Source organism: Colletes latitarsis, chromosome 11 (genome assembly GCF_051014445.1).
Source record: "Colletes latitarsis isolate SP2378_abdomen chromosome 11, iyColLati1, whole genome shotgun sequence".
Classification (NCBI taxonomy): domain Eukaryota; kingdom Metazoa; phylum Arthropoda; class Insecta; order Hymenoptera; family Colletidae; genus Colletes; species Colletes latitarsis.
This window is the reverse complement of record NC_135144.1, coordinates 18,169,299-18,194,086: the sequence shown is the minus strand read 5'-3', so window position 1 is coordinate 18,194,086 and position 24,788 is coordinate 18,169,299. Positions and strand designations below refer to the sequence as shown.

The window sequence follows — 24,788 nt, the reverse complement described above, 5'->3', positions numbered from 1 at the left end:
TTTTGAGGAAGGTACGATTTTTAAAAAATATTCTTTGCAAGTGTTTATCTTTTTAGTGACGTTGTATAGTTCCTTGCTAAAAAAAAAAAAAAAATAATAAAAATGTCTCACGGTTTACCCTTTAAAAGAATCGTTTCGAGGGATCGTCGATTAACGTGTTTGTCGAAGTTGTTTCGCGGCTGGGTGTATTTAAACATCGTGGAGATGGAGGGGGAGGAAAAGACTGGGATTATAATTTAATCGCGCCGGAAACAGGGAATCGCGAAATGAGTTTTTTTATCTAATTACACGCCGCCGTGTAGATTTTTGCGAAACAAACGGGGGGAGAAAGCGGCAGGCAACGCTGTAGATAAACATAATTGTAACTCCGAGTAGAAACTATGGTAATCTTGGTAATAGGTTTTTCCTTCGCGCCTCGAAATTCAACCGCGAATGTGAAACGGAAAAAAAGGCTCGTGCACGGGCCCGTACTTGGCAATTTTAATTGTACCGTCGAGTAGATTACCGAAGTAATCTACCAAATGGGCTTTCTTTCCAATTAAAAAAAAATATATTCCTTGAGGGTGTATCGCGAAAAGACCTGGCCACTTTTTTGTATTTTATAGAAGGAAAACCTCTCTTTTTTCAGATTAGGAACTTTGTTCCGTAGATAATATATATGTTGGTTAATTATTTAGATTCTTTGAGCAAAGATATTAAAGTTTGAAGAAATCGATGTAAATCTCAGATACGTGGCGCACTCTCTCGAACATTCGAGATACTATGGCGGATCACGTGACGACGAAAACCGTTGACGAATAGTGTGCTCGACGGGATCGTAACGGAAGGATCGTTTAAAATATATCAGTTATTCTCGTAATCGATCAAAGAACATGCCGATTATTTTATTCTCCCAATCGTTCGACAAAAGTGCAGCTCACGTGTGAAAAGAGATTCGAGGTTTCGCGTATACATATTGTTCGTTTAGGTTAGCCCGAATAAAAATGCTATTACATTTAGAAGCACCGTGGAATGTAACGCGGGGCAAGTATGCAAATTTTGGTGGTTTAGTAGGTAAAGAATGGCCACGGTGGTCCGGGAAAAAACTGCACCAGCTGGGGGATTGACAAATCACCGTCATTAGCAAACGAAGCGGGAGGAAAATGGGTCCGAAAATTGCTAGTAAATTAAATAGCGAGCGTGCATTTGAGCTTAGGGTTTCCACGGTAAATGGGAGACTACGAGAACCAGGCCAGCTTCGCCATTTCTACGGCCACGAAATAAAGGGTAACGTACGTTATAAAGTTGACAAATCGACCATATTTACGGGACAAACGCAGCCAGTGGAACGGGAATTTTATGAATTATAATATAACGAATTACTCGAACGTGGAATTATTTTCTCATTTTCGTAGACATTGCGTTTCGTAGCGTTTCTAACCTCAATTTTAAATTATTTTGCGGTACGTGGCGATCGAAATTCCCGTATCGTTTAATTAATTTGTAACTTTCGGTTGTTCGCAGAAGTGTTTGGTGTTCCTGAAGCATCTGGCCGATCGTTAGTGCGCGAAACGGGATCGCCAGTGATCGTGTAGTTTCGGAAGTTGTTCCTCGAACGCGTGGGACGGTGGCGCGAGCACGATCGACGGGAAATCGATCGCGGAAAAGTGTCCTCCAGCAGAGAAAGGTGCTAGTCCTCGGCATGAAGGGTAAGTCCTTTGAAATTCTATCTGCATGCTGTTCTCTCCAGTCTAGATTTTCGCAAACAGTACTCGAACCTCGTCCCGCGGGCTTGACGAATCAATTGGCGCGAGAACATCGCCCATAACCTAAATTGCTCGACATCGGTGCTTCAATCGTATTCCTCAATATCTCACAAACTTTTATTTACTTCCATCTCGAACTCCTCGATCATTTAATATTTTTCATTCGTTGTTCAACATTTATTCGTATATATATTATCGGTTTTGTAATGGGATATTACGAAGCGTATCGAAGTATCGAGTTTCGTCAAGTTCCTTTGCATCGAGCATTGTTATTTACATTTACAATTAATTTTCAACGTTCTTATTCGGTCCAGCGATCCGACAATCTTTCTATCGTAATTACTATAATGTATCAGTCAGTTTCTGCACTGTTTGTTCTATCTGCTGATCCTGTAGAGGGTTACGTAACCTCAAAAAAAAGAGTTCGCCTGGAAAGGTGTTCCCGCGAATCGAATAATTTTCTCGAAGCCGAAACGATCGAAAGGTCGAGATTCGAAGGATTTCAATTGCAATTTTATATTTCGACGGGGTGGCGTTTGGGTGGCTGGCTAAATAGGTTATGCAAAGCAGCTGTTACGCGCGGACCGGAAGCAGGCTGGTAACCGGCGCTATCATTCGCCCGGAGATTCCGGAAATTTTCGCCGGACCCGGGCGATTCCACCTGCGAGTTTTCGCGGCTACCTGCGAAACTCCGTTTCCGCGATTTGCATTTTCAATTTCGTCCGCGCGCGCTTTATTACACCCCCTCTCCCTTCCCTTCTTCGACAACTTCCGGGAGAACATTTCGAGTGCAACGCACCGTGTCGCGATTTGTTTTCACGCGCAATTTGTTCCTCAAATTCGCGGACATATTCAAACTCTCCAAATGTTATTATTATTATTATTATTGAAATACGAGGCAATTATTGGTGATTGAAGTTGTACGAATGGTTGCTTAATTCTTGGATCAATTTAAACAATTTTTTTTCTCGGTTCTCATTTTGAAAAACATTCGTTTCGAACATATATACAGGGTGTTCGGCCACCCATGGGAGAAATTTTAATGGGGGATTCTTGAGACCAAAATAAGACGAACATCAAGAATACCAATTTGTGGATGGAGGCTTCGTTAAAAAGTTATTAACAATTAAATTCAAAAATTTCAAATCGTTCTGGAAAAATTATTTTCGGTTGCGGGGGTCAATTACAATCATTTTTGGTGAATACACATACTACCGAAATCCTATTCACTTTCGAGAAAAAAATTCGAGTAAGTGCTGAAAGTTTTGGGTGAAAAAAAAGACTTTCGAATCGTCTTGGAAAAATTATTTTTAATTGCAGGGGTCAATTGCAAGCATTTTTGGTCAATAGACATACCCCCGAAATCCTACTCAGTTTCGAAAAAAAAATTCATTACCGAAAATTTCATGTCTGACCATAGCGTTGATATGTTTCACTGAAATTTCATGCGTATCTTTAAAACGTCATAACTTCTGAACGGATTGGACTTTTTTAATGTTTAAAAAAGCAAACTACGCGTATTTTGGTGGAGAATATGTATAAATTGCAAAAATATTCGAAAAGTTGGTCCTTGACCCCGTAAAATGAGAAAAACGCCATAAAAATGATCCAATTTTCAAACAGCCATAACTCCTACAATTGTGAATATATTTCAATGAAACTTTTTTCTGTAGTAGAGCTCATGGGTACCTACAAAAAAGTATTAGACAACTTTTCTGTAGGGCGTCAAACAATATTACTGAAAATGAAAAAGTAATTTTTAAGAAAATTTTTCCCAGGGGTGGCCGAACACCCTGTATTGTGTCCATGTATATGTTCGACCAATATTTGCTGCTTCCACTTACGACGAACGTTAAATACAAAAACATCCTCCAACGCATAAATATTACTATTTTAGTATTTTATATTCTGCTTTAGCTGTAAAAGTTTCTAACAAAGACCGCTGCCCATTAAAATGTATTATTCAATAATAATGATAGTAAATATAATAATGATTCGTCGTATCGAATTCGAAACGAAATTCTACAAATTCTAATAATAAATGATACATTAAAATTCGGAATTACGCTGAATATTTACATTATTTTGACTTGTTATTTCATCAAATTGAAATAATGAACGATGGCCAAACACCATTCGTACACAACTCGATAGCTCGGAATTAATATTATTGATAACGATGATAACAAGTAATAGTAATGTAATTATTGTTTTCGGAATAATTGTATGCTTGGTGAATGTTTGAATTAAATGGCAAATGTTGGCCAATGCAAGCGATCGGTTTTTCGTTTAAAAACTGAAAGTCCCATTTGGAAACAAGGAGCTTTCCTCGAATGGACTTTGTCTTTGAAACTTGCCGAACGAAGATTCCTCCAAGTTCCCGAACATTCTTCAATACAGCGATCCTCCCGTTCTCGGGGTTCCCGAGAAGTTTCGAATTCATTAAACGCCATAAAATTATAGCTCGCTTAATAAGCATGGCGCAAAGGCTCAACGAAAGCCGCGTACGAACGCGCGACTAAGATCGTAAAATGTAATATTTATGATCCTCCGTGGACCCCGGGGAAAATCAGAGTGCTTTTTCCCCCCGTTGCGGGAGAGGCGAGATTAATAACTCGATGGCCACCGGAGACTGTCTTTCCACCCTGAATCGATCCCCTGCACCTTTTCGTCGCACTGAAATATTCTCCCTTTCGTTCTAATTCTCACATCGAAATTAAAATTAACGATTCATAAAATCGTGTTAAAGCGTTTGGAGAAATAATTAACGCTTGGTCCACCAGGGCGCTCAACGGTAGCCCCTCTTGGGCACCGCTCATACGAAGATGCGCTTAAGACCGAGATTGGGCATCTGCACATGATTGACGTGCGCGCGCACCGATCGTGGGCCTGCGGTCGATGCATCGTGGCGGCCAAGTTCACGGCCATCTTCCCAGTCTCGTTCAAATCGCGTTAAAGTGATCCTGGCAGTGAATCTTCTCATTTTATGTAACGTTCTCGCGTTTCTCAAACACAAAGGAAACCGTGTAATTTGTTAAAAAAACCGCGTAGAGTTCGTACAAGAAAAACAGTCGATTTATTGCAAACGCAAACGTTCCTTTTTGTCCAATATGGCGGAACGAGATAAAAGTTATTCGGTTTGCCTGACGCGCTGACATATTTAATTCTAATTCAATTATATAGTCGTTGATTGTTTTCGCCCCTTCGTAAATATGTGAATAATTAAAGGGACTGGAGAAGCTCTTGTCGAGAAATGCGAGAAATAATAACGGCGCGAGTCGGAAAAGTGAAATTGAAAAGGAGAGAGAGTGGGAAATTTTATGTGGAAGTAACAGCCGATGAGAGGACGGAAACAGAAGTGCGAAGACGAAGTTCACGCTTCCTCGAGCGCTCAACATCGGATACTCGTCTCGAGTGGCGTTCGTTATTAACAAAGAGTCCCGGTCGAAGTTACGCAATAATTACCGCGTGGTTTCCGGCGGCAAACTTTTCACCATCGAGTTCAAGTTCCCGCAAACTCTGACGGCTCTCTCCTCTCGCGAACGCTTCGCTCGAAATCCGCGAGAAAGCGAGATTTCACGCTAATTTTCGCGCCATTTTCCATCGAGGTTCACTCGCTGATTCACCCGACCGTCTTCGCGAAACTTCCGAGGGCCCTCTCTGTCTCGCGACGCCATTTTCTCACGGGGTCTCGAGCCGCGAACAATCGCCAACCTCGCTCCTTTCGTGTTCGATTCACGAATTAAGGGGGGTCGAAAAAATAATTCTTCGCAATTTAAAAGTGTCTGCTCGTAAGAATGAAACTTCGCCAAACACTGTATTTGGATATTTAAGGTGAGAATAATTCTAACACTAAACAATTAAATATATGCATATATTGAAGACTGTGGCGTCGCCTCCTATGCTCGCCACCAGAGGGGCCACCCCTCGGTTGCTATACAGGGTGTTCGACCAACCCTGGGAAATATTTTAATGGGAGATTCTAGAGGCCAAAATAAGACGAAAATCAAGAATACCAATTTGTTCATGGAGGCTTCGTTAAAAAGTTATTAACGTTTAAAGTTCCGCCCGTGAATTTTTCAAATTCACTGAATTTTTTTCTCGAAAATGCGCAAGATTTCGGGGGTATGTCTATTCACCAAAAATGATTGTAACTGACCCCCACAACCGAAAATAATTTTTCCAAAACGATTTGAAATTTTTTTTTTCCGTCGAAAAATTTCACACCATCTTGAATTTTTTTCTCGAAAGTGGGTAGGATTTCGAGGGTGTGTCTAATGATAAAAAATGATTGCAATTGACCCCCACGACCGAAAATAATTTTTCCAAAACGATTTGAAATTTTTTTTTTTCCGTCGAAAAATTTCACACCTTCTTGAATTTTTTTCTCGAAAGTGGGTAGGATTTCGAGGGTGTGTCTAATGATAAAAAATGATTGCAATTGACCCCCACGACCGAAAATAATTTTTCCAAAACGATTTGAAATTTTTTTTTTTCCGTCGAAAAATTTCACATTCTTCAATTTTTTTCTAGAAAATGAGTAGGATTTCGATGGTATGTCTATTCACCAAAAATGATCGTAATTGACCCCCACAACCGAAAATAATTTTTCCAATACGATTTGAAATTTTTCAATTTAATTGTCAATAACTTTTTAACGAAGCCTCCATTAACAAATTGGTATTCTTGATTTTCGTCTTATTTTGGCCTCTAGAATCCACCATTAAAATTTTCCCCAGGGGTGCCCTGTATACGAAAGGCGTATCTTTTCCTACTTATCTACGAAGATTGATTTTTGTATACGTGAAATTCAATTCACTATTTTTAAAGGTGTCAGGTTACGAATAATAATAATTCTTTGAACGACGAACGAAAACCGTCGAATGAATAAATAAATAAAGTCTCCCGGAGCGTCGAATGTATAATTTAGAGCCGGAAGTTCTGTAGCTGGCAGCAATTTTCGTAAAATAGTCCTCTTTGGACGCTCGGGGGCGGCGTCTCCGTCGCTAATTGCCTGGTCCCGCTTCTGTTTTCCGGGCGTGGGGGGTAGGAGGGGGGTGAGAAAAAACATGTCGCGAGAAAAGCGAACCGGCGAATTTTTCCCCGGCAAGGTCAGCGGTCGTCTCACGAGAGATGGAATTTTCATTTCGCCCCGGCGCGTGTGGAGGCAAATATAAAAAAAAAAAGAAAAAAAAGGAGCCGCGGGAGGAGTGGTTGCCAGTTTAAACAGCCACTTTTCCGCTTTCAAAGAGTCCGCTGGAGGGGGTGGAATAGAGCTGGAGTGGGGGGGAGGGTGACGGGACAAATATTTGCGCGACCGCCGCTTCGGCCACGCCGTTGGAAAATAAATTCCAAACCTCCTACAATTAACTTCCTATTAATTCAACGTGGCCCGATCCTCGCTGCTAATTAACGAACTCACCGGCGCCGTTAATTAACAATTAATCGTTCGCTGGGTGGAAAGGGGGGAGGGGAGAATTTGGCCCGCGATCCCGATGACTGAAGGAATTTTTTCTGGAATTCCTTGTCGAATTTAATCTTGATTTAATTAATCCACGACCCCCGCGATGATAATTATTTTATTCCCGACGAAGAGAAATTCTTCATTGTCACGGGCCTGTGGCATTTTAAACAATTCTTGCATAATTTTCTACCGACGCTGAACGGTTCGTAGGAAATGTATTCTCGGTTGTATCGTTCTTGGGAGATTGGTGGATCGAGATGAAAAGTCAACTATGAATTAATAAAGTCGAATCGCGAACCGGTGGTAAAAAAAGAAATGTAAAAAAATAAAAATTCCCGGTGGAGGGAAGAATTTATGAAGGAAGACTAGGTTGCTGTTAACCCAACCTTGGATATCGGAAAAGAGCAGATTATTCGGTGAATGAAACAATCGGTTATAAATTTTGTTTATCCGTCAAAAAATTTCGCCCAATTATCTCGACGCCGTTCTGCCGGGGCTAATTAAGGGGATGGTTGCGATCTCGTCAGAAGCGACGGCGCACTATTCATCGTGGCCGCGACAGAAAACGATACATTAAACGGTCCCCGGTGATAATCCATTATCAGGACTCCGATCTCGATGCTCGTTTTCGACTGAACGCACGGTTACTCGCAAGATCAATCTCCGGCCTGCCGATTTTATCGGGCTATTTAGCCGCGCAAAAACCGTCAGTTAACCGAGTGTCGCCACGGCAACGGGATGATTAAAAACGAGAACGTACCTCGCAATAAAATAACTGAAATTTCGATCGATTCCATATTTCGTTGTTCGCGATAAATAATCCCCGCGCCCCGTTATCCCTTTTACGAATAATAGAAACGAAAATAGTTACGTAAGTTACTCGGCATTCTCAGATTTTAAGCAGTCGAGCGAAATATGTAGCCGGTCAGCTGACGGTCTCATCGGCGGCCATCTTGATGACGAAAGCGTCCCGAAAGCTGGCTGAACTTTCTGGAAAACTTTCCATTTCGTATATTTCTAATTAAAATGCCACTGATAAAATTGTTAATATAAAATTGACGCACAAAATTATAGAAAGAGTAATTCTAACTTGGACGACATTGTTAAACAACTGTACTCAAAGATTGCAATCATTCAGTCGCAAGGAACGTGTAGTTTTCCTATATAAACGTCACAGCATGTTATTTATACTTATTAAAGAAACGACGGATCCTGTTTGTATGACATCGTGTAAACATCGTAGCTCGTAGTTTCCTCTCGAGAACCTCGCGTTTCAGCAATAGATAGTTATTGTTCGCGACATCGATACGGTTGCAATTGGGTGTTTGTATTTTATTCGATTCTTCTCCAGATAGAAATTCTTGTCTCTTACGATCCAATATCGGCATAGATTGGTCGTTTGGCTTCGCATTTTTCCACGGAATAATAAATGCATTAATCGAACACCCCCTTCGAGATTAATTAAACCTTATGTTCGAAAGTAAATCTGAAGCATCTGAACATTTTCATCGATAAAGAAACAACGAATACGCATCAGAAAATAAATTATGTGATAGACGGTCTCGCTAAATTTCTCGGTTGAAAATTTAAGGACATATCCGTGTTGTGAAAACTATTATCGTCAAGCGTGGAAAAACATTTTCGTTCGTTATCGATTAGCGTCCGAGCACGAACGTGCCTTCCTCACGAACCTATTGATTCAAAACACACAATGCTTTATTAAATTTAACCAATTATTTACCGGAGATCGCGAGTCCAGGTCGTTTATTGGAGTTTAACGTCTTTTCTTCCTTCCTTTGGAATGAAGTTATTACACGCTTCGAAATTGAAAGACCAACGTTAGAAGATCGTTGGGCGACGGATGCGTAAGTTTAGGTTAGGTTGGTGTCGAGTTCGGAAACGTGAGAGCGGAACGTTCTCGAGATGGCAATCGAACAAAAACCTTTACGAAAGAAACAGCTCGCCGTCTTTAGTTTTTCACCCTTTTGCCCGCTCCAGTAAGGTTATTTTACTTTAGATTATTTTTGAACTTTAAATCAAGGAGGGATAAAATAAGTATTATGCGAGTGAAAATATTACTGCTCGTAAAATTTTGTAAAATAATGAACGTGCAATTCTTGAGGATCGTTCGATCGTATCTGTTCCCGTTGAAATAGAAATGAGTTCGGCGCGCGGGAGGAGGATAATCGGTGGCGTTGCGTGGTCGTAGCGATTCGTGGCGTTTCGATTCCGTCGGTAAGGTGTTGCATAACTCGCGTCGGCCGCGATTAGGCACGTATCGTGGATCGTCGAGTCTCGTTGCTGGTCTCCCCCCCCCCCCCCCCCCCCCCCCCTCGCGAACGAGAATCGATACCGATCGATCGATTGTTTACCGACTCGAGTTCGACTCGGTACGCCGAGAACCGCGACGCATTACGCGAAACGTTCCACGGTTTCCCGGCATGCATCATCGTTCCCGGGATTTTCATCGGGCTTATCGATCCGACAAGCTCGAAAATGGAGCGCGGAAAAACACGTGCGCGAAATCCGCCAACCGGTAATTCCCGAACAATCGCAAATTATTTCCTATTCACCGGCGCGCGACGGTTCAACGATAATAATATTTACTTATTCGTTTATAATCGTAGGATCGTGGTTTTCAGAGCTCGACAATATTTTTTTTTTTGTGGCGCTTTTTCAAGAATTTTTAAACGTACGTTTATAAAATTATTTTATAACCTAAACGTTCCATGCTTTACATTTCTCTGCACAATTAACTGTTGCTTTCGTTTTATTTTAACGCAAGTTTCAGCCTCCAACTTGCACGGAGAGTTTAGAAATAAATAATAATCGATTAACTTTTTCTTTATATATACAGAGGGTTCGACCATCCCTGGGAAATATTTTAATGGGAGATTCTAGAGGCCAAAATAAGGCGAAAATCAAGAATACCAATTTGTTGATGGTGGCTTCGTTAAGAAGTTATTAACGTTTAAAGTTCCGCCAGTACTGAATTTTTTTCTCGAAACTGAGTAGGATTTCGTGGATATGTCTATTTACCGAAAATAATTGTAATTGACCCCCGCAACAGAAAATAATTTTTTTAGAACGATTTGAAAAAATTTTTTTTCGTCGAAAAATTTAGGCACCTACCTCTTGTAGATTTTTCTTAAAAATTCGTTTTTGAGTTTTAGTAATTTCGTTTGACGTCCTACAGAAAAGTTGTTTAATACTTTTTTGTAGGTACTTATGGGCTCTACTTCAGAAAAAAGTTTCATTGAAATATATTCACTATTATAGGAGGTATGACTGTTTGAAAATTGGACCATTTTTATGGGGTTTTTCTCATTTTGCGGAGTCAAGGACTAACTTTTCGAATATTTTTGCGATTTATACATATTCTCCACCAAAATACGCGTAGTTTGCTTTTTTAAACATTAAAATCGTCCAATCCGTTCAGAAGTTATGACGTTTTAAAGATTCGCATGAAAATTCGGGCAGAGATTTCTGGGCCTGAAATTATATTTTCGGTAAGGAATTTTTTTCTCGAAAATGGTTAGGATTTCGAGGGTATGTCTATTGACCAAAAATGATTATAATTGATCACCGTAATCAAAAATAATTTTTTTAGAACAATTTGAAATTTTTTAATTTTGACGAAAAATTTCACACCTTCTCGAATTTTTTTCTCTAAAGTGCGTAGGATTTCGGGGGTATGTCTATTGACCAAAAATGATTATAATTGATCACCGCAACCGAAAATAATTTTTCCAGAACGATTTGAAATTAAAAAATTTAATTGTTAATAACTTTTTAACGAAGTCTCCATCAACAAATTGGTATTCTTGATTTTCGTCGTATTTTGGCCTCTAGGATCTCCCAGGGTGGCTGAGCACCCTGTATAAAATAATTTTAATCGTAAGTTATCGATTTTTGAACGGTTTCAATATTCGTCGTCAAACGTAATTATATTGTTTCATTATTTTTCAATTTATTTTTTCCCGGTTATTCGTCGATGAAAATTCGAGCGTAGATCGCGAGATAGAATTATATTTCGCGTCGGGACGAGCGAAGTGTATAACCAATCGAATCAACGTCGGAAATTAACTACTTTTTTCTATCCTTTGTTTGCTATTTTTGTACAATTTTTCCTGGTTGCGCGATTTTCGCGAATAATGGACGCTCGAACGTTATACGAAAAAAAAAACCGTTAACAAAGCTCTATTCATTCAAAAAACGCCCGTCGATGACGTGCACAATCGATCAATCGATACGACCAATCGCGCATCGTTTCCCCTTTATGTCAAATTAATCTTACGCGGGTCGTCCTTTTTTTTTTATCGTCTTTGAACTTTTACTGTTTTTAAATCGCGACGAAATGATCGATCGTTGGATCGTAAAAATTGCCGATTTTCTAAAAGTTTCTAAACAGTTGTTAACACGGAGTAAATAAATATTTTATTTACGATTCGAGAGGGTTGAGAGTTCGAAGGCTAAAATGGTGGAAAGCGGGTCCGAAATTATTTGGAAATTCTGTCAGAAACGATTGGTCGCGTCCAGGCCAATTAATTCGTCGATGTTAATTAATCGAACTTATTTGGTAGGGGCAGGGATCGACAGTTGCCGGGGTAATTTCTCAAACGTCAGGCTCGATCTTTCCGCGAGCGACTAGGTTCCAGTTCATCGCGATAGATTAACGAGGGTTCGAGTGGCTGGGAGCGTTTTAACGCGATTATCCTGCAAGCTCAGGGTCCGTGGCCGGTCCCGAACTAGTTCTAACGGTTATGGCCTCGGGCCATTAGATAGCGCGACATTGTCGGACCATATCACTTGGATTCCCCTCCAAAGGAACAGGAACTCTTTACCAACTATTTCGAATTTCCCCGGCCAAATAACGACACAATTTTTCGTCTATCAGCAATTTAGAAAGCAATAGAAAATTTCTGGGTATTTTTTTTATTTAAATATGCAATTCTTTTGTAGAGAGGAAGTTCGGTCACAACTGCGAAAAATTGTACTGGGAGATTTTTGGGGCCAAAATAAAACGAAAATCAAGAATACCAATTTGTTGATTGAGGTTTCGTTAAAAAGTTATTAACGTGTAAAGTTCACAGATATTTCTGGCCACGCAGTATATTTTCGGTAAAGAATTTTTTTTCTCGAAAATACGTAGGATTTCGGGGGTGTGTCTATTGACCAAAAATGATTGCAATTGATCGACGAAATCAAAAATAATTTTTTCAGAACGATTTGTAATACTTTAATTTTGTCGAGGAATTTGTCCACTTATTTGAATATTTTTCTCGAAAATACGTAGGATTTCGGGGGTGTGTCTATTGACCAAAAATGATTGCAATTGACCCCTTCAACTAAAAATAATTTTTTCAGAACGATTTGTAATTTTTTAATTTTGTCGAGAAATTTGTCCACTTACTCGAATTTTTTTCTCGAAAATACGTAGGATTTCGGGTGTGTGTCTATTGACCAAAAATGATTGCAATTGATCCCCATAATCGAAAATAATTTTTTCAGAACGATTTGTAATTTTTTAATTTTGTCGAGAAATTTGTCCACTTACTCGAATTTTTCTCTCGAAAGTACGTAGGATTTCGGGGGTGTGTCTATTCATAAAAAATGATTGCAATTGATCGACGGAATCAAAAATAATTTTTTCAGAACGATTTGTAATTTTTTAATTTTGTCGAGAAATTTGCCCACTTACTCGAATTTTTTTCTCGAATGTACGTAGGATTTCGGGTGTGTGTCTATTGACCAAAAATGATTGCAATTGATCCCCATAATCGAAAATAATTTTTTCAGAACGATTTGTAATTTTTTAATTTTGTCGAGAAATTTGTCCACTTACTCGAATTTTTTTCTCGAAAATATGTAGGATTTCGGGGGTGTGTCTATTGACCAAAAATGATTGCAATTGATCCCCGTAATCGAAAATAATTTTTTCAGAACGATTTGTAATTTTTTAATTTTATCGAGAAATTTGTCTACTTACTTGAATTTTTTTCTCGAAAATACGTAGGATTTCGGGGGTGTGTCTATTCACCAAAAATGATTGCAATTGATCCCCGTAATCGAAAATAATTTTTTCAGAACGATTTGTAAGTTTTTAATTTTGTTGAGAAAGTCCACTTATTCGAATTTTTTTCTCGAAAGTACGTAGGATTTCGGGGGTGTGTCTATTCACCAAAAATGATTGCAATTGATCCCCGTAATCGAAAATAATTTTTTCAGAACGATTTGTTCATGTACTAATTTCAGTCTCCCAGTTAACGACACGATTTAGAAAATAATAGGATATTGGTATTTCTCTGTGTCCGGAATTGTAGTATAAAAAGACGGAGGCTTTATTGACTATAAACTATATTAGGGACTTGGGAAAAATCCCTGGGACATGTATCTTCTTATATGAGGGATTTATCGAGAGAAGCGTCTTTATATAAATTTCTATACGACTCGAAAGTCGTAAAAGACTGCACGGGAAGATCGAGTCGGAGAATTCACATAAAATATGAAACGTAATCCAGAATAACCACGGTATTCCATATGGCAAATCAGTTAGAGTAAACTATAATACTACAATGATTCTACTCTTTATCGATGGTGATATCTACCGTTCTATTTTATATTTAGAGTTTTATGTTTGGAATAATACTATTACGTTTTTCAATTGGACAATTTTAAATCATCCAGTCTACTGGAAATAGAAAATTTAACGCCTCCGTCGGTTCGTTAATTATCACAATAATGAAACAAACGGAAAGCCGTTGCAATTAGGTGCACCGTTGTTATGGGATGCGTAAAATAACGACGATTTATCGCAAGAACGGAGCATCTAAATTGCTCAATTTAATATGTTTGTTATTAAATTAGCTTATAAATTTACTCAACAAGGATCTCGTTAAACGTTTTCATAATTCTGTGGCGTCGCCTCCCATGCTCGCCACCAGAGGGCTCGCGCTCTCACAAGCGCTCGACCGATTCCACGGTTGTTATATCCTACGATCATCATTGATCTAAAATATTCCCTGTAAACAGAATTGATACCAATCATATTAAATTATCCGATATCATTAATAATATTCCAATGAAAAATATACAACCAAATATGTATTCTCTCGAAACTAGAATGTTATCCAAAGACGAAATTAAATCGAAACGTCGACAAAGAAATAAAAATAGGTTTGTAATTAATTCTGACACTTTTAGGAATGGATTTTTGTTAAATAATTACCGGTGATTTGGAAGAAATTTCTATCGAGAGGGCTTGGGGAGAATTATATTCTTGGAATCGCGAAATGGTGATTTGGTTTCGGCCAATCGGCTCGAGCGATTTTCTCCCGGCTGGCATCCAATCGGCACTCGAGTCTCCTTCATGGGACATTAATTAGCCGAACGATCGATGCTCGAGCGGAAAAACTCGCGCGTTTTTCTTTCGTTCGTCGGTCGACGCTCCATCGTGTCCCGTCGTCGTCGTCGTCGTTGTGTTTTCCCCATCGGCGGTCCTTTTATTAAGCCCCGTTGTCCGAGAGTGGCTTTCATTCCTCCGCCATCGTCCCCTCCGCGAGTGCTTTTTTCCACGGGGATCCTCCCACGGCTGGGAAATGCGCCTCGTGGAAATTTTCGAGAAAATCTGCGCTCGACTTGACCGCCTTAAATCGCTCGTTAACCATTTATCCTGCGAAAGGAACGCCGGCCAACCGTCGAACGCGCCTCAAAAGAGCGCGGAAAGTACACAGAAACCGCGGGAAACGTACCAAAAGTTAGGGAAAGATTTTCGGGTTTACCGAGAGATCGGTAAACATTTTTTCTCGTGACTTCTGGACGAAATAAGTGCAAATGTATTTTACAAAATTTATAGCTTCATTTTTCTCGTAACTTTGGTCAATTTTGTTTCTCTGTTTTTCTTTGTTATGCAACTATCTTCTGTTCTTGTATTCTTAAGTAAATAGATAAAGTATAAAATTTGAGCTATCGAGGACAGAAGAATTTATTTGAAAGGATCTGAAGGGGCACTCGGGGATGAAGAGCAACCTCTCGATTCTGGAGTCTCGAGAAAAAAAGGAAACGTAGTTTTCGTGGTCTTTGACGGACGTATTTAATCGTCGAGTGGCTGCTCGAAACCACTATCGATCGTTCGAAAAATTCAATTCGAGGACCTGGGTTTCCCTTAATTTCTTTGGTCGTTTGCGAGGGAAGAGATCGACGGTTTCCTTCGCGAAACAATAACGAGTCGCAGATGGTGGGTGAATTAAATTTTTAATCAAAAATTAATCCGTCGCGCGCAGGCCACGTTGATGGAATCACCGGGCAAAGTGGACGCAGCGACGAAAATACACCAGAGGGCAGAAAACGCAGAACGAGTCACGTAACTGATAACTTCGATAACTGTATAAATAACAACTTTGGTTTGTTAGTTTTCTTCTAATCGATTCTTTGTTTTCATTCATTATGTTATAGGGACGATATTCACCTTTCAATTTACAAATATACGAAATGTGAAAAGATCGAAACAATGATCTTCCATCTCACGAATTAGTGAATTCGACGAAAAAATTAAACCTGTAAAAACTGTCGTTATAATTCAATAATGTTTCCCGTTGGTAAAATAGTCGAAGTAACGTTCGAAATAATGTTAATTGGGTTAGACGAGGCGACGGTGGCGCCGCGAGAGATTTCGTTCGAAGAAAATGGCGGCCAAAGAGTGCGTAATCTGGTCAGGCGCGCCGTAAATCGGTTCAGCGAGTGCTCGATTAAAACGATCGTCGATGAAAAGTGTCGTCCACTCGATGCGGTCCATTCGACCCGCGTCACGATTTTTTCCAATTTTCTTTTTCGCTTTTCCGCGATACATCCGCGGAATTATGGACCTCCTGACCCCGGATTAAACGCCCTCTGCATAGTAATTGCCGCGTAACGGACAGATCCGATATCCTTCCGGCCGAATTGTCGTGTTCGTTTTGAAACGAAAACAGTTTCCTTCGATTTCATCCATTTTGATTACTAATTCTTTCCGTGAGAAATGGATCCAGTCTTTTACATCAATAATAAAAATTACCACCTGAATATGGTATACGAAATTAAAAAAATAGTTATCGAACGAGGTCACCTCACGTTTATTCCAGGTTTATCACGTTAAATTTTGATTTCAGACCATTGTAAGCTACATAACCTAAAATTTGTTTCAGGTTTTATTGTGACATTGTTAAAATTCATAAATTCCGTCTAAATTTTTCGATTTCACCCATTTTGATTACTAATTCTTTTGCTATAGATTTCCAAATTGCGCGAGAAAAATGACCCAGTCTTTTAAATCAATAATAAAAATTACCATCTAAATATGGTATACAAAATTAAAAAAATAGTTATCGAGGTCACCTCACGTTTTTTCCAGGTTTAACACGTTCACTGACAGATCAAAACCGTATAATATTCTGCAAAAGTAAAATTTTGATTTCAGACCATTGTAAGCTACATAACCTAAAATTTATTTCAGTATTTGTTCCTGTGACTTTGTTAAAATTCATAAATTCCGTCTAAATTTATTTTTCTAAACGTTTTAACTTGAGAATTAATTTCTCTAGTATCATAGTGGTAAATTCTATATCCATATACAGAGTGTTCGGCCACCTATGGGAAAAATATTAATGGGGGATTCTAGAGGCCAAAATAAGACGAAAATCAAGAGTACCAATTTGTTGATGGAGGCTTCGTTAAAAAGTTATTAACAATTAAATTAAAAAATTTCGAATCGTTCTGGAAAAATTATTTTCGGTTGCGGGGGTCAATTACAATCATTTTTGGTGAATACATATACCCTCGAAATCCTACCCACTTTCGAGAAAAAAATTCAAGAAGGTGTGAAATTTTTCGACGGAAAAAAAAAATTTCAAATCGTTTTGGAAAAATTATTTTCGGTTGCGGGAGTCAATTACAAGCATTTTTGGTCGATAGACATACCCCTGAAATACTACCCACTTTCGAGAAAAAAATTCGAGTAGGTGCTGAAAGTTTTGGGTGAAAAAAAAAATTTCAAATCTTCTTGGAAAAATTATTTTCTACTGCGGGAGTCAATTATCATCATTTTTGGTGAATAGACATACCCCCGAAATCCTATCCACTTTCGAGAAAAAAAATTCAGTATGACCGGAACTTTAAACGTTAATAACTTTTTAACGAAGCCTCCATCAACAAATTGGTATTCTTCATTTTCGTCTTATTTTGGCCTCTAGAATCCCACATTAAAATTTTTCCCAGTTGTGGCCGAACAGCCTGTATAAAGATAAAAAGGTAATTATTTACTTCGGGAGACCTGCACCCCGATTTTAATAATTTTGAAAATAAGATTCTGAACAACTTTTTCCTATATTACCAATTTGGGTCAGAAATAATGCCCACGGAGCGTCGTTAGAAGATTAACGGGTTAACCTAACGACCGTTTCTCGAGTAGGCAATTAATTGCTCGGACGTATAATAAATTGCAAGTAATTTATGCATGACGGTGCGCGGTCCCATTTCGGCCAAGCAGCCAGTTCTTGCACCGACGATTTTCTAACGGAACAGATCCATCGTCCAAGCAATTTCGATTCTAGGTTCTTACAAATGTAGATTACGTTACCGAGAATTTTTTTTAACGCGAATTAAAATCGTAACTCCCATGATTTTTATTATTTCCTCGGTTAAAAAAAAAAATTGCGGTCGCCCTCGAAACGTAGAGCTGATGGCAGGTATTCAAATTGAACCGGGGAAAAAATTACCCCCCTTCAAGAATAATTCATAAAAAACGGAAAAAGTTGCTGGAATAATTGGTCGAGGGTTATCTTGGGTCAGGAAATTCCCGTTACGAGCCTTTTCGATTTATCGTTTATTTCAATCTTATTCGTGGAACAGCGACTGGCGATTAACGCGATATACACGGAACGGCTGCACACTGTCAACAGGGACGGCGGCGATGCGATTATATCGAATTCTGTAACGTTGCACGCGATAATTCCGTCGCCCGCGTTTCGTTCTTTAATCAGATATACTGGGCTGTTGAATTTTCCACGTGTGGCTCGATCACGCGTGGATACACGCTCGAGCGGGTTATGTTAATATCGACGTGCGTTATAAAATTGTCGTTAATGGGTAACGGGGACAGCGGTGGAAACGGTCGCAAAATATTCGACGATCGATGGCCACTTTGCGGGAACAATAGGCTAAAACGCCGTTCCGGCGATTAACTGTACACTATGGCGCCGTCGAATTTTGTGTTGAATTTATCGGATTGAAGCCCGCGGCCCGCTGAACAATGAAATCCACCAACTAATTTCATCGATCGTCGAACGTTCGTTGATTTTCGATGGAAAGACGAAGAGCCACGATAGATACTGGGTCACTGGAATCGAGCAACGAACGATCGTTTGACATTTTTTGGCGCTTGACACTTTCACTGCCACATCACCCGTATAGGGTGTTCAGCCACCCATGGGAAAAATTTTAATGGGGGATTCTAGAGGCCAAATTAAGACGAAAATCAAGAATACCAATTTGTCGATGGAGGCTTCATTAAAAAGTTATTAACGTTTAAAGTTCCACCCGTTCTGAATTTTTTTCTCAAAAATGCGCAAGATTTCGGGGGTATGTCTATTGACCAAAAATGATTGCAATTGACCCCCGCAACAGAAAATAATTTTTTCAGAATTAATTAAAAATTTTTTTTTTCGTCGAAAAATTTAGGCACCCCCCTGTCGATTTTTCTTAAAAATTCCTTTTTCATTCTTAGTAATTTTGTTTGACACCGTACAGAAAAGTTGTCTAATACTTTTTTGTAGGTACCCATGAGCTCTACTACAGAAAAAAGTTTCATTGAAATATATTCACAATTGTAGGAGTTATGGCTGTTTGAAAGTTGGACCATTTTTATGGGGTTTTTCTCATTTTGCGAGGTCAAGGACCAACTTTTCGAATATTTTTACGATTTGTACATATTCTCCATCAAAATACGCGTAGTTTGCTTTTTTAAACAATAAATCGTCCAATCCGTTCAGAAGTTATGACGTTTTAAAGATTCGCATGAAAATTCAGGCAGACATTTCTGGCCAGAAATTATATTTTTGGTAAGGAATTTTTTTCTTAAAACTGAGTAGGATTTCGGGGGTATGTCTGTTGACCAAAAATGCTTGCATATGACCCCTGCAACTAAAAATAATTTTTCCAAGACGATTCGAAAGTCTTTTTTTTCGCCGAAAAATTTCAGGGAAACATGTCAATGTATGGTCAGACAATTTCGGTAAGGAATTTTTTTCTCGAAAGTGCGTAGGATTTTGGGGGTATGTCTATTGACCAAAAATGCTTGCATATGACCCCTGCAACTAAAAATAATTTTTCCGAGACGATTCGAAAGTCTTTTTTTTCGCCGAAAAATTTCACGGAACCATGTTAATGTATGGTCAGACAATTTCGGTAAGGAATTTTTTTCTCGAAAGTGGGTAGGATTTCGAGGGTGTGTCTAATGATACAAAATGATTGCAATTGACCCCCACGACCGAAAATAATTTTTCCAAAACGATTTGAAATTTTTTTCTTTCCGTCGAAAAATTTCACATTCTTCAATTTTTTTCTAGAAAATGAGTAGGATTTCGATGGTATGTCTATTCACCAAAAATGATCGTAATTGACCCCCACAACCGAAAATAATTTTTCCAATACGATTTGAAATTTTTCAATTTAATTGTCAATAACTTTTTAACGAAGCCTCCATCTATAAATTGGTATTCTTCATTTTCGTCTTATTTTGGCCTCTAGAATCCTGAATTAAAATTTTTCCCAGGCCGAACAACCTGTATAACTTCTAGGAACTCTGACCAATCATTAATGGTTGTTTTTGCTTGGAGGGTCTGTACGTACAACCGTACTCGCGAATTGTAGCCCGTTTATAAGTGACTTTCGCGCTGTCCAAACGCGTAATAACGTTAATATTTCTCCGCGGGAAGATTACTCGACCGAAAGCCCCGAGATATTCTCCCGTGGTGGTTTCTTTGTCTGAAACAAGTACAAGTACGGGAGTGGCGGGGGCGGCCGGGACAAATTGGCCGTAGTTGCGACAAACACGCGCCGCTCGGGCCGGGGTATGTAGGTCGACAAACAAAATAAGCGTCGTAGCTTAGGTTGGCCAGTCAGTCGGCGCGGAAAGATAAAGGGGGAACCGTCGGTCTGGCCGGCTCGAGTCGATCGGTGAAACGTAACGCGAATCCATAAGTCATGAGGCGGAGCACATTCAAACGCCCCTCGACACGTCGAACAAGAGTAGACCAAGAAGAAGCCGCGAGGAGAGAAGTGTTTGCTTCCACCGACGAACACCCTCCCCCCTTTTTTCTCTCTCTAACCACAGGGCACACCCCTTGGGTTATCCACTTCTGCACCTTCAATTACCGTGATCACTTAACCCCCTTTTTGCCCTCTGGGATTCTTCGACTCCACTCACCGGGCCAAATGTCCCGCGGGAATTCGGGCGAGTCTCGCTGGAAACCTCCTGGGACCGAGGCATTCTTCTATCGAGTCCTTGTTAGGTTTCAAAAGCGTGAAAAAAACATATAACAACTGAAATCATATATTTTTCTCGTTTTTTCTCATTTTACTTATTTATTTTATGTTTGAGATTGCTTTGGTATAGAGCAATGGGAGCAACATTGTTAAGAAATTTTACAAATTACAATTTTGAAAATTTGTACGTTCGTAGCATCGGAGATTCCGTAGAAAAGGAATTCCTAATACTTGCGTAGTAGTGGTACGGATATGGCGCGGTTGGTAGGACAGCTGGTCAGTCGATCTTAGAGGTGAAGGTGCTTGGCGTCACGTCCGCGGCGAGATGGGTGACCGGGTTTTTTTCTGTCGAGTCTACGCATTATTTACGGGGAAGTAAAATTTATTCTTAATCTTAGTATATTTATGGAATGTTATGGTGTTGAAATATGTAATATATTTGAATATAAAAATTTAATATATTATAACTAAAGGTTAAGAAGTAAGAATGAAATATACTATGTATGGTCTAAGTATGTATAAGTGTTACAAAAAAGTTTGTTGGAGGACACAAGTTTGCTATTCAAAGAATCCGTCTCCATACTAACTCTATAAATATTCTATGTCAAGTAGAATGTAGGAAATGCGGCATGACATACAATTTAGGCAAATTAGCAACGGGCTGGGGTTTTGGGCATAGTGGGGAACTATTTCGTGAGAAATTTAAGCATTTTAATAGTACGAGTTTAACTTGAAGGGTGTGAAAAGGGAGTCGAGATAAGTATCCCCATGAAAACGGGTTTAATATGACTGGGGGTCTAAAGCCGGCCCTGTAACTTAAACCAAGAATTATCTAGACCTAAGATAATTTAAACTTCGGTTAAGCCCAGGTCTCTGGAAGGCTTCCTCGTAGCCTGGGTGTCGAGATCCTCAAGTTGAGGATGAGCCCTAGATCTAAGGTTATTCCGTGGCTTATATTCTACGTTTGAGGAGTCCCCTTAGGTGTTTAGTATAGGTTTTATCTACGTTTAAATTTTGAATTATTTTTCAGAAACTATCCCGCCATAATTTTCGTTATCTTCGTATGTTTAAAATGTCGCTTTAAATTCTAATACAAAGTTCGACACGAACTTACGGAAATAAAATTCACCCAGGTTGTACGATTTTCAGTTTGACGCGGTATATTTGCACGCGAGCTCGTGTGACGTAACTCCATTGTAGTCTAAATTGCAGTTAATTGTTGGGTCCTTTCGTCCCTTAAAATGTCCGTAGCGCGACAAATCGTACATTCGCCTTGGATTCTCTGTTCCAACGCGACGCTTTTACTTACCATGGCGTCTACCTTCCACAGCTGGCTAATTGGAAATTATGTAACGTCATAACCACGACACGCGGTGTTCCCAGGGCAACGAAACGGGCAGGAATAATGTCGCGGCCGTTTCGCTTCCCCCTCTGTTTTCCCCGTCCACATTCTTTTGTTTCTCCCGTTTCACCGTCGTCGCGACGTTGCTCGACTCGCCCGCGAGTTACTACACGGCGTGTAATTAACTTTCCCAGCGAAGCCTCTTATATCATCTTCTCTCGCGACGTTCGACGATCGAAGCTCTCTCGCGAAACAAATTCTCGATCTTACGCACGTTTGGAACGCGCTCGGTAAAGAGCAATTAATTATCGGTAACACCCCGCCTCGGTGTCGCTTTCAACTCGACTTCGTTAGAACTTTAGCCAATACTTGGACTCGGCAAATTAAAATTACTCTTTAGAGTAATATATCGTTCTCAAACTTTTCCCATGACTCGATACATTGTTGTGGCCTTTAACACGTTAACTGCTACGTCAGTTTTCCATGTCCAAATTTGTTCAAATTACAGCGTGAAGCGTAGAAATATTCGATAATTTATTTACGATTTTACAATATTGCAAACACGTATCAAAGTTGTCTGGTCACCAGTGACTATATCGTTGCCAATCAACGTGTTAAGAAATACTATATTTACCAAGTTTGAGAATAGATTACTGTGTCCCTGTAAATAATGCGTAAAGCCTCGAGAAAAAAGCCCGGTCACCCATCCCGCCGCGGACGTGACGCCGTGCACCTTCACTTTTAAGATCGACTGGTCGGCCGTCCCATCAACCACACTGTCTTCGTGCTGCTATTTAACCAAACTTAACGATTCCTTTTCATCAGTTTGCACTTTTATCAGGCTATTGCATTTGTTACAAAAGAGTCTCGACGCATCCTTGCAAGGTAATAATAATTTAATTCCACGTTCAGTGAGTTTCTGAAAACGAATTCCCGACACCGAGATAATCAATTTCATAGGTTGTCGCGAACCAGCTGGTAGATATACGGAACACTGGAATTTCCATCAAATGTCGAGTCTCTCCTGAAACTAGTTCGCCTCTGGTTTTTGGGGGGAGGTCCCTGTTTCTGATCGAAGCTTGTCCGTCATGTTTTCGGTTCGGTGATTTACCATCGTTCAGGGTGGGTGTTTTCCATCGTCCTACCTGGCGGCTACTGGTAATCCACCGTTGCGCAAAATGTATACACGGTCCGAGAGGGAACGCGTACGAGCACCGCCGATACCCCGTTATCGATCTCGAATATTCGAGGGGCGAGTCGAGTGGCCCGCTGGCCAACAAGTATTCGACAGGATATCGGTACACGAGTCTTCGGTATTCGAACCGATCGGCTCTATTTGCGAGTGCAATAAATACACCGACCTTCTACGCCGTGTTTGGCCTTCTTCGTGGCCAAAATGGATTATCGATGTGCACCGGGAATATCGAGCGACCCGACGGGAGGGAAAGCTCGGCTTAACGCCGTCAAACTTCGACCTCGGCGTTATCTTCCCTTTACAAAAAGCTAAACCCCCAACTTGCTGCGAAATTATCGTCCGTATGTCTTCCATGGATTAATTATGATACAGCAAATCCTCGTATAATACAATGGCAGTTTTTTATTTATTTTATTTCATATATACACACACGTTTAAGCAGAAATTAAAAGTTTTATAACAAGGGTCCCTAGAATGAAATACTAATGTAAATATGTGTATAATAATAAAATGTAGGATGGCGACTATATGGCGTATAATGACAAAGGGTTTTTACAAGTCGAGAAGTTGGTAATTTGAAATTGGTTAAATTAAATCTTTCTGTTCGCTCGTTACATACGCTCGCCTAACGGTCAGCTCGATGTAAACAGAAACGATCGGAGACCCCTAGCAACACACCACGCGTTTACGGCGCACGTACAAGCGGAGTGAATGTGGAGTATCGACGATTCAACGTGGTAGTTATCTTTCCTGGAAAAAAGTCGAGGTCTCGGAGGCTCGAGAAAGCAAAAACGTGGGAACATTTCTCGAGCCCCGATATTGTTAGAGGAGTCGAGACGTGCGGATACAACGCGTGAAACTGGAGGGTTCGACGAGAGCGCGAAAGGCGACGCGATTATTTCCAGCAGCGTTCAATTACCGATCACGAACCGACGCGTGCAAGGGAGGACGGGAGGGAGGGAGGGATCCTATCATCTTTCCCGATAGCAATCAGCCACCTTTGTCCCCTTGATACGTTCCATTCGCCGAAAAGCGAGGAGATCCCGTGGACGACTTTAATCCGGTCGCCGACGAGCGGATTATTGGAACGCAGACGTTTCGGCTCAGCTGGCAGTCGTCGGTTCGTTCGTTTAATCTATTCGACTGGCAAAAAATAAGAAATCACGGGAGGAAGGCGGGAAAGAACTGACACAAACGCACCGTCAACCCAGAAAACAAATAACGTTCTCCGTACGATGGCCGCCGATTCAAATATTTTCAACGATTCGTATTACGTTTACGCGTTCGAAGTTAATACGAGGATTTTATTTAAGACGTTTTAAAAATATTACATTTTTAATTGGTTAAATCTAAAAATTTGATACAGGGTGTTCGGTCACCCAAGTCAAAATAAGACGAAAATCAAGAATATCAATCTTTTGATTGAGGCTTCGTTAAAAAGTTATTAACAATTAAATTCAAAAATTTCAAATCGTTCTGGAAAAATTATTTTCGGTTGCGGGGGTTAATTACAATCCTTTTTGG

General features: G+C 39.9%; 1 protein-coding gene across 1 annotated transcript in view; it reads left to right on the top strand.

Moving 5' to 3' along the window:
- LOC143348518 (uncharacterized) overlaps positions 1-24,788 on the top strand; it is a 192,448-nt gene that overhangs the window by 13,027 nt on the left and 154,633 nt on the right. The window contains exon 3 of the mRNA XM_076778805.1: positions 1,504-1,688. The gene's annotated coding sequence lies outside the window, so the exon portion shown is untranslated. The remainder of the gene's footprint in view (positions 1-1,503; positions 1,689-24,788) is intronic.